At 46.6% G+C, this 10,782-nt stretch overlaps 1 long non-coding RNA gene across 1 annotated transcript; it reads left to right on the forward strand.

Annotated features, from left to right (window-relative positions):
• The first annotated feature begins 3,649 nt into the window (after positions 1 to 3,649).
• LOC143974365 (uncharacterized) lies at positions 3,650 to 10,432 on the forward strand. The gene is made up of 3 exons (XR_013272201.1): positions 3,650 to 4,080; positions 5,568 to 5,669; positions 9,781 to 10,432. It is a non-coding gene; the product is annotated as an uncharacterized LOC143974365 (long non-coding RNA).
• The last annotated feature ends 350 nt before the right edge of the window (positions 10,433 to 10,782 follow it).

Below are 10,782 nucleotides of genomic sequence, written 5' to 3' on the forward strand. Positions count from 1 at the left end.
ATTTTTTTCCCTTCCCTTCAGTGACTACAGGAGCTGGGGTGAGCCTTGCCGGCACTCCTGCAGCACATTCGGTATCATCTACATTACTCCCCACATCGACAAAGCCTGAGTACACACTAACAAACTGGATCACAGGGGTTACCTGCTGTGAGGGACACATTTCTGACCTTGGATGCAGAGAGATTTTATCCAAGGGCAAAAATGTATCTCTGCAGGTCACCACTGGATGTGCAGATACACGTGGATACATGTTTACAGCAGCAGACAGCCTTGGCTCTTTTCAGCCCATCACTCAGGTGTACAGGCTGAGCAGATATTGGAACATCTGAGATCCTGGGTGTAGGTATTTGCAGTATACTTGCTGCACCATGGTCATGTAGGATGTATGAATGAGACCCAAGACTGGATTTTAGCTAACCTTACTGTGCAAGCTGAGCAGGTGCAAGGGGCAACATATTGTGGTAGGCAGTACATTCAGTGATTTATTTAAACCTTAAAAAACTGTGTCCTAAGAAATCTTATGAAATGTTTTAAGAGATGAAAAAAAAATACTGTGCACTGCCGCTTACCACAGGATGGTGCCCTTTGCACCTGGTCAATATGGTTGGCTTTTATTCAGTCTTATTGTAGTAAACCCAGCTTTTGAACTTGTACCTACAAGTAAGCCTATAATAACACTTAAGCCGCGTACACACGGGCGGACTGTATGGCATACTAAGTCCGTCATACAATCCGACGGACAGTCCGTCCTACTTTCGAATGAACGGACTTGACCACACACGGATGCACAAACAGTCCGTCGAAAGCTTGCGCGATGACGTGTACAGCACGTACGACGGGACTAGAAATAGGAAGTCCAATACACAGCAATGCAACCTTTCGCCGTGTAAATCCTTTCTGAGCATGCGCCATTCTTAGTCCGTCGAACTAGCCTACTGACGAGCGGATTGTCCGCTGAAACCAAAGTATGACGGACAGTATTTCGAAAAATTCGAAATACTTAGTACGCCAGACTGCACGCTGAAAAAGTCCGCTGAAGCCCACACACGAGCGGACTGTCCGCTGAAATGTGTTTCGACGGACTAAGTAGGCCATACAGTCCGCTTGTGTGTACGCGGCCTTACCTGTAGGTACAGAGAATATCTCCAAAATATTTGGGTGGCACAGTGATGTAGGAGTTAGCACTCTCACCTAGCAGTAAGAAGGGTCACTGGTTCAAATCCCAACCACGACACTACCTGCCTAGAGTTTGTATGTTCTGCCTGTGTGGGTTTCTTCCCACACTCCAAAGACATGCTGCTAGGTTAATTGGCTTCTGATCAAAGAAATTGTATATGATGAATGAACAAAAATATTAAAGCTCACACATGCAAAACTAACATTTACCTCCAGCAAGGCTTTTTAAAAACACCTAGACATAAAACATTATCAAAAAATATGGGGATATAGCTCCCATGGTTCAGAGAAGCAGGGTCTCCCAATCTATGGATAGTGTAGGACCCACTAATTATGGAATACTTTGTCGCAGTAAGTGGGCTTAAGCACCATATAGCAATATGGTTTGACCAAATCCCCATATTTTTTGATAATGTTTTTTGAAAATGTCTAGGTGTTTTTAAAAATGTTAGTTTTGCATGTGTGCGCTGTAATATTTTTGTTCTGTTGTATGGTCTTATGGCAGTACCATCTTTGTGCATTTTTTTTTTTTTTAGGGTGTGCCCCTCAAATATCTTGTTTGTCTAGTATATGAATGGGCTCCTTGAGGGTAGGGACTGATGTGAATGCATTGTACAGTTGTAGACACTCAGGTTGAACTGGATTGACTGGTTTCTTTATGCAACCTTACTAACTATATGTGGTATTTAGGAGATACTCACATGGAAAGCGTCCGGTGATGTCACCAATGCATGCGCTCTGAAGAGACAGCATACCGCTTGGTTGTACTTCTCCTGGGGAGGAGTGCAGTTCGTTCTGCCTTTTTGTGACCCATTTTTTAGCCGACAGCCAGCTATAGCCCGCTGTCAGCTGACATCGCTAAGCAAGTCCAGGCTGTGGAAAGATCTTAACTTTAACCAATTGCTTACTGGGTACTTAAACCCCCTCCTGTCCAGACCAATTTTCAGCTTTCAGCGCTGTCGCGCTTTGAATGACAATTGCGCAGTCATATAACACTATACTTAAATGAAATTTTTATAATTTTTTTTCCCACAAATAGAGCTTTCATTTGGTGAAATTTGATCACCTCTGCAGTTTTTATTCATTGTTAAAAAATGTAAAAAAAAACACATTTTTAAAAAAAAATTATATTTTGTTATAACATTTTAAAGCAGGTACTTTTTCTCCTTCATTGATGTACGCTAATGAGGCGGCACTAATGGTTGGCAATAATGGACACTGATTGGTTACACTGATAGGTAGCACTGCTAGGTGGCACTGATTGGCAACACGTGGGCATTGATAGGTTGTACTTTTGGTCATTGATAGGTGGTACTCATGGTCATTGATAGGGGGCACTGGCAGGCGGTACTGGTGTGCAAAGATGAGGCATAATTGCATCTTCCTCTGCGGGACCGATGTCCCTTGCAGATGAGTGTGAGGAGAAAAAGAAAATGATTACCAAGCTTTTCATAGTTTCATAGTTTCATAGTTAGTAAGGTTGAATAAAGACACCAGTCCATCCAGTTCAACCCGAGTGTCTACAATTGTCCCTATCCCTGTACATTACACACTCACATCGGTCCCTACCCTCAAGGAGCCCACAATCCCCATTCATATACTAGGGCCAATTTTGGACAGAAGCCAATTAACCTACTTGCATGTCTTTGGTTTGTGGGAGGAAACCAGAGTACCCGGCGGAAACCCACGCAGGCACAGGGAGAACATGCAAACTCCAGGCAGGTAGAGTCGTGGTTGGGATTTGAACCAGCGACTCTTACTGCTAGGCGAGAGTGCTTACCACTACACCACTGTGCCGCCCTCTTTTGTTTACATCATGTGATCAGCTGTCATTGGCTGACAACTGATCACATGGTAAGGGGCTGGGACTAGCCCCTTAGAGCCGGTTCACACAGGGGCAACTCGGGATCCGACTTCAGGTCGCCCCAAGTCGCCTCCAAGTCGCGCTGTTGAGAAAATCAATGTTAGTTAATGGAGCTGTCTTAAAGTGGTTGTAAACCCTTACAAACCACTTTGACCTACAGGTAAGCCTAGATTAAGGCTTACCTGTAGGTCCAAGAAATATCTCCTAAACCTATACGGTTTAGGAGATATTTGCCCGAAGACAGGCACCTCTGTCTACGGTGCATGCACCGTAGACAGCGGCGCACAGGCGCACTGAGCACGGCATTTCCAACAATGGAGCTGCCGCACGTGTCGGCTCACGTGCGCATGCGCAGGAGTGACGTCATCGCGGCTTCGCCGAATGACAGTGGCAGAGCTGCGAGACCCCACCGAGAAGATGGATGCGCCAGACTACAGGGGACATCGGTGACAGCGCTGGCTCCTGTGTCAGGTAAGTGACACATAATGGGCTACTATGCGATGCATAGTAGTCCATTATGCTTTGCCTTTGCAGGGAATGAAAGAGGAAGTAAACTCACCAGGGTTTACTTCCTCTTTAATGCACACTACAGCAGTCGCTCCGACTTCCAAAAATGTTCCTGTACTACTTCCAAACGACTTCTAGGCGACTTGTACCCACTGATTTCAATGGAAGTCGCCTCCAGATCAGATCATATTTCAGGCAACTTTACAGGAAGTAGAAAGGAATTTGCCCAGTACTCCCCACTGCAGGCAGCCCCTCCTTCCCAAACACAGAGATTACTTTCATTTTGTACGTTGTCTCTGTATTCTTCTGTATACAAGGATCAACAATGTCTAGCAGAGCCAGGGTAGTTAATAGAAGAGAGGTTGTGGATAATGAATCTCTCATAAGGAACATCAGGGAGAGAACATGTCTCTAAGACAAAAGAGACACAAACTACAAAGACCAGCAGAAGAGGGGCAATGCCTGGCTGGAGATCTGTCACATGTCCTATGAGGATTGGGATGTATTGTCGCAGACCGACCACACTGACAAATGTAAGTTTAACCTTTATTATATGTCTGTTGTCCTTTACTATGCATGATTGTTGTAGTTCCATATAGGTCTTCTTTTGCACAGAGAATAGGTGCATAAACTCAGCAAAAATATAACACCCCAGCAACAATAGATCCACTGACATCAACAGTAGAGGCACTGACTCTGTACTAATGGTGTCTGAACTGTATTCCCCCACGTTCCTGCTTCAAAAAAGCAGTGTTTCAATACCAACTTGAGGCAGGTGATGTGGCAGGCCATGTGGCACCTGTGGCAGGTCACGTGACATGCCATGAGTGCCACGTGATGTGCCATGTGACTTGCCATGAGTGCCACGTGATTTGCCACGAGTGCAACGTGACCTGCCACGAGTGCCACGTGACATGCCATGAGTGCCGCGTGACCTGCCACGAGTGCCACGTGACATGTCACGTGACGTGCCATGAGTGCCATGTGATGTGCCATGAGTGCCACGTGATGTGCCATGTGATCTGCCACAAGTGCCACGTGACCTACCATGAGTGCCATGTGACCTGGCACGAGTGGCACATGATGTGCCACGTGACCTGCCATGAGTGCCCCGTGACGTGCCACGTGACATGTCACGTGATGTTCCACGAGTGCCAAGTGACGTGCCACGAGTGCCACGTGATGTGCCACGTGATCTGCCATGAGGGCCACGTGTGCCACGTGACATGCCACGTGATGTTCCACGAGTGCCACGTTTGTCATGAGTGCCAAGTGACATGCTACGAGTGCCAAGTGACGTGCCATGAGTGCCACGTGACCTGCCACAAGTGCCATGTGACCTGCCATGAGTGCCACGTGACCTGCCATGTGACCTGCCATGAGTGGCACATGATGTGCCACGTGACCTGCCACGAGTGCCACATGACGTGCCACGAGTGCCACGCGATGTGCCATGAGTGCCACGTGACGTGCCACGCCACGAGTGCCACGTGACCTGCCACTAGTACGATGTGACGTGCCACGAGTGCCACATGATGTGTCACGAGACATGCCATGAGTGCCACGTGACCTACCACAAGTGCAATGTGACCTGCCACAAGTGCCACATCACTTGCCACATGACCTGCACACTTGCCACATGACCTGTCATAAGTTGTGGATTGTCCACCTGTCACATGTCCTGCCACAAGTAGTGGGGTTCCTAGCACCAAGTGGCCCCGAGATACGGGGCCCCAAAGTCAGGTTGCAAAATGTCAAGCATTTTTCTGCAGCAAAGTTGAGTATTATCCACTTACCACATCACCTGCCACAAGTTGTGGATTGTCCACTTGCCACAATTTGTGGATTGTACACTTGACACATCACTTGCCACATCACCTCCCCTCCGGCAGAACCCCCTAAATCGGAGGATTCATATTTTGCATATGGTTGGCTAAGCGGTAATGTGTGTGTGTTTAGATACCATTGGTTGATATTTCTTATTTTCTACATAGTAGATTGCATTTTTTTTGTGTTGCAGTTTTGACAAATTGCTTGGTCTGGTTGGCATCCATCTTGAGCGACAGAACACATCATACAGGAGGAGTATCTCATCCACTGAAAGACTTATTATTACACTAAGGTAATCTATCTTTTTTATGCACATTAGTAGCATATTTTCCACATTAATGAAGTCCAAGCTGTGCTCATTTGTCCGGTCTTCTCCAACAGGTCAAATGAGTTCAGCTGCCTTGACTGATGGCAGTCCCAGCCTCTCAGCAAGCTGCTCTTCCCCCCTTCACAGCTCAGCGCTCCAATGAGCGTGGAGGAGCAGAGCAGGAGAGCTACTGAGTGTCAGCAGCTCTCAGCTCATGGAGGGGAGAGAAGCGAGTCATTGACGATGTTTGATCATTCAGTTCTGTGTGAAGAAGCGGCAGTGGACAGATGTAGCATCTCTCCGATGCTGCATCCACCTAGGTAAGTATTTTTTTACCAAAAAAACATATTGTGGAATAAATATTAAACAAAAAAACACACAAACATACCACAAATTTGGAAAACTCAAACATTTTTTAATATTTATAAAACAGTTTTTTGTAAGTAGCAGCATAACAGTAGCAGCATACATTTTTTAACCTCCTCCCGCCCGCCCTATAGCCGAATGACGGCCTTAGAGCGGGCGGGTTCCTTCGCCTGGCCGTCCCTGGACGGCCTGGTGTTTACTTCCGCAATGCGCGCCGCCGGGGGCGCGCATTGCGGAAGTATTGTATTCGCCGTGTCTCCCGGAGACAGGCAAATACAGATCGCCATGAACGGCCAATCAAAGCGGCCGTTCACAGCGCGATCGCAGCTGCCAATGGGAGATGATCTCATATGTAAACATATGAGATCATCTCCCATTGCCGTGTCTCTCCCTCCTCACACAGGGACAGCGTGTGAGGAGGGAGAGCGATCTGTTTGTCAGCCCCAGTGCCAGTGTCAGCCCCAGTGTCAGCCCCAGTGTCAGCCCCAGTGCCATCTGTCAGCCCAGTGCCATCTGTCAGCCCCAGTGCCAGTGCCATCTGTCAGCCCAGTGCCATCTGTCAGCCCAGTGCCATCTGTCAGCCCAGTGCCATCTGCCAGTAGTGCCAGTGCCGCCAGTGCCACCTGCCAGCGCCAGTGCCTGCCGTCAGCCCCAGTGCCATCAGCCCCAGTGCCGCCATCGCCAGTGCCACCTGCCAGCGCCAGTGCCACCTGCCAGCGCCAGTGCCACCTGCCAGCGCCAGTGCCACCCGTCAGCCCCAGTGCCGCCCGTCAGCCCCAGTGCCGTCCGTCAGCCCCAGTGCCGTCCGTCAGCCCCAGTGCCGTCAGTGCCGTCAGCCCCAGTGCCGCCAGTGCCGTCAGCCCCAGTGCCACCTGCCAGTGCCACCTGCCAGCACCAGTGCCACCTGCCAGTGCCACCTGCCAGCGCCAGTGCCATCCATCAGCCCCAGTGCCATCAGCCCCAGTGCCGTCAGCCCCAGTGCCATCAGTGCCGCCAGTGCCACCTGCCAGTGCCACCTGCCAGTGCCACCTGCCAGCGCCATCCGTCAGCCCCAGTGCCAGTGCCGCCAGTGCCACCTGCCAGTGCCACCTGCCACCACCAGTGCCGCCAGTGCCAGTGCCGCCAGTGCCACTTGCTAGTGCCACCTGCCACCTGCCAGTGCCACCTGCCAGCACCAGTGCCATCTGCCAGCCACAGTGCCATCTGCCAGCCCCATTTGCCAGAGCAATTAGCCAGAGCAAATAGCCAGCACCATCTGCCAGTGCCATCTGCCAGTGCCAGCCCCAGTGCCAGCCCCAGCCCCATCTGCCAGCGACATCTGCCAGCGACATCTGCCAGCCCCATCTGTCAGCCCCATCTGCCTCCAGTGCCATCTGCCTCCAGTGCCATCTGTCAGTGCCACGTGTCGTCAGTGCCACGTGGGGTCACTTTGTGGGCATTTCCATTGTCCTGGTGCTCCAGGGCCTTCAAAACTGTAATAGGTGGTTGAGAAATAAGATGTGTAATTTATGCTCCTAGAACGCCTGATGGTGCTATTTCAATATTGGGCCTCTGTATGTGGTCAGGCTGTGTAAAAGTCCCACACATTTGATATCGTTATACTCAGGAGGAGTAGTAAAACGTATTTTGGGGTATCATTTTTGCTATGTACATGCTATGTGTTGGAAATATCTTATAAATGGACAACTTTGCGTAAAAAAAATGCGTTTTCATTTTTTTTCCACATTTTCCCAAAACTTCTGGAAAAAAAATGAACCATTCAAACGACTCATTATGCCTCATAGATTATACGTTGGGGTGTTAGCTTTCCAAAATGGGGTCACTTTGTGGGCATTTCCATTGTCCTGGTGCTCCAGGGCCTTCAAAAATGTAATAGGTGGTTGAGAAATGAAATGTGTAATTTATGCTCCTAGAACGCCTGATGGTGCTATTTCAATATTGGGCCTCTCTATGTGGCCAGGCTGTGTAAAAGTCTCACACATTTGGTATCGTAATACTCAGAAGGAGTAGCAGAACGTATTTTGGGGTGTCATTTGTGGTATACACATGCCATGTGAGAGAAATAACCTATTACATTGATAATTTTGTAAGAAAAAAAAAAATCTTCATTTTGCAAAGAATTGTGGGAAAAAGATGACAACATCAAAAACCTCACCATGCATCTTAGTAAATACCTTGGAATGTCTACTTTCAAAAAAGGGGTCATTTGGGGGGTATTTGTACTTTCCTGACTTGTTCGGGTTGCAAGAAATGAGATAGGCCACCAGGTACATCAGATGTGATCAATTTTGTGCGATTCGCACCACAGCTTGTAGACTCTCTAACTTTCACAAAGACCAAATAATATCCACTAATTTGGGTTATTTTTACCAAAGATATGTAGCAGTATAAATTGTGGCCAAAATGTATGAAAAAAAAATTATAAAAAATTATAATTTGCAAAATGTTATCACAGAAACAAAGAAATATGTGTTTTTTTTCAAAATTTTCGGTCTTTTTTCATTTATAGCGCAAAAAATAAAAACCCCAGAGGTGATAAAATACCACCAAAAGAAAGCTCTATTTGTGGGAAAAAAAGGACACAAAATTCATTTGGGTACAGTGTTGCATGACTGAGTAATTGTCATTCAAAGTGTGAGAGCACCAAAAGCTGAAAATTGGTCTGGTCAGGAAGGGTGTTTAAGTGCCCAGTAAGCAAGTGGTTAATCATCAAAACAGACAACCATAAATTATTTTGTAAACATAATTGCTGGTAGGTTGGATAGTAACTAGCTGGGTTGTTGGAAGGCCTTGGGGAAGGTGTGGGTGGAATATCAACCATTGCTTCATGAGTAGATGATATAGGGGATGGTAATGGATAGGGGATGGGGGCATTGCCTTGGTTTATGGCATTGCCATGGCCTGAAGCGAGGGTTAGGGTTAGGGAAATCATAGAAGGGTCCTAATGGGGATGGTGGTCCAAACATTGGTGAGGGGGCAGTGGCTGGCTGATTCACCCTATTATCCTCCAGGAGGTCAATGATTGCTTTTTTAACGTAGCCTTGACGCTCCTGCTGAACTTTCTTTATCATTCCTGCCACCATGATGCCAAATCCACTTTCTTCACTCTCCAGGGATTCAACTTTCTCATGCATTTTCTCCATTAGGGAGGCAAACCTATCCATGTTTTGAGAATGTCTGCCCACTATGGGTCTGATCATTTTCGCACTTTGTTGAGGGATAGGCCTAGCTGGCTGCTCAACCTGTTGCTGCCCGACATCTGGCAGATTGACCTCTGGAACCTGTGAAGAAGGCTCTCCAATCTTGGTCTTCTGAGTGTTTTGGATTTCATTAGGTGAATCAGCCAAAGACAGACAATGCACCCCTCCTTCTACAGCACATGCTGCCTCTCCACCTGCTTGCTGTGCTTGATGTTGGTCCTCCCAACTTGATTGTGTTCTGCATTAAACATAGAATACAATTATTACAACCTTCTACAACTTTATGGTATCACTTTAAAAATATGAAAGATGTTATCTTACGCTCTAAGTTTCATGAATGGCCTCACAAACTCCACCTCATCCGCATGTACATAGGGTACAACCCTTTTGGAACCAGATCCACTTCTGGACTCTTGTATTTTTCTTAAGTACTGCTTATAACAGTCCCTTAAACCCTTCCAGCATGTTTGTAAAGTTATCACTGCAAAACATAAACAGGAACATAATCAATTATGTATTTTGTATTTCAGATACCTGGCAACTGGTCATTCTTTAATAAGCCTACATTATGAGTTCATGGTGGGCAGGTCGATTATCAGCTATATCATCTGAGAAACCTGCAATTTTATGGAACGTGCTTAACACCATGGTGATGAAGAGGCCTACACCTGATAATTGGTGTGATATTGCAAATCTATTTTGGAGTAGGTGCGATTTCCCCAATTGCATTGGAGCTATCGATGGGAAGCATGTGTGTGTAATTAAGCCTGTTGGTAGCGGAAGTATGTACTTCAATTACAAAAAATATTGCTCCTTTGTATTGCTTGCCGTTGCTGATTGCAACTACTGTTTCACCTATATAGATATAGGATCCTATGGAAGTAGCTGCGATGCACAGATTTTTGCTAATTCATCCTTTGGTCCAAGACTACGGGAGAATTGACTAGATCTTCCAGAAAAGTGTCCTCTTCTTGGCACAACTGAACCCCTGCTACCCTATGTGTTTGTAGCGGATGATAATTTTTTTGCAACTGTTAGATTTCCTATCCAATATCTTTTGTTTGATTTTTGAGTTACTGATGTTAACATGTGCTAATATTGATTGTTGTTTTTTAGGTAAAGTGGCCTGATATGTTATTTGACACTTCCGTTATTGTGTTCAATAAATTTTGGATGTTAAAATGCTGTTGTACTTATTTTAGCTGTGGTTATATTATTCAATCATTATCTAAATAAAATTACAGTGACAGACTTCACAAGGTTTCTTCATACTCTTGCCCTCAAGATATTATTGAAACACTGCTTTTTTGAAGAAGGAACGTTGGGCAATACAGTTCAGGCACCATTAGTACTTAGTGTATAGGGTGGTCTACTGTTGCTGTCAGTGGATCTACTGTTGCTGTCAGTGGATCTACTGTTAATATGAGTGGCATAAATGCTTCTGTCAGTTGCAACGAGACCTGCCACATGACCTGCCACGAGTGCCATGTGACCAGCCACGAGTGTCACATGACCTGCCACAAGTGCCACAT

Source organism: Lithobates pipiens, unplaced genomic scaffold (genome assembly GCF_037356315.1).
Source record: "Lithobates pipiens isolate NorthernLeopardFrog02 unplaced genomic scaffold, aLitPip1_a1.2 Scaffold_13, whole genome shotgun sequence".
Taxonomy (NCBI): Eukaryota; Metazoa; Chordata; class Amphibia; order Anura; family Ranidae; genus Lithobates; species Lithobates pipiens.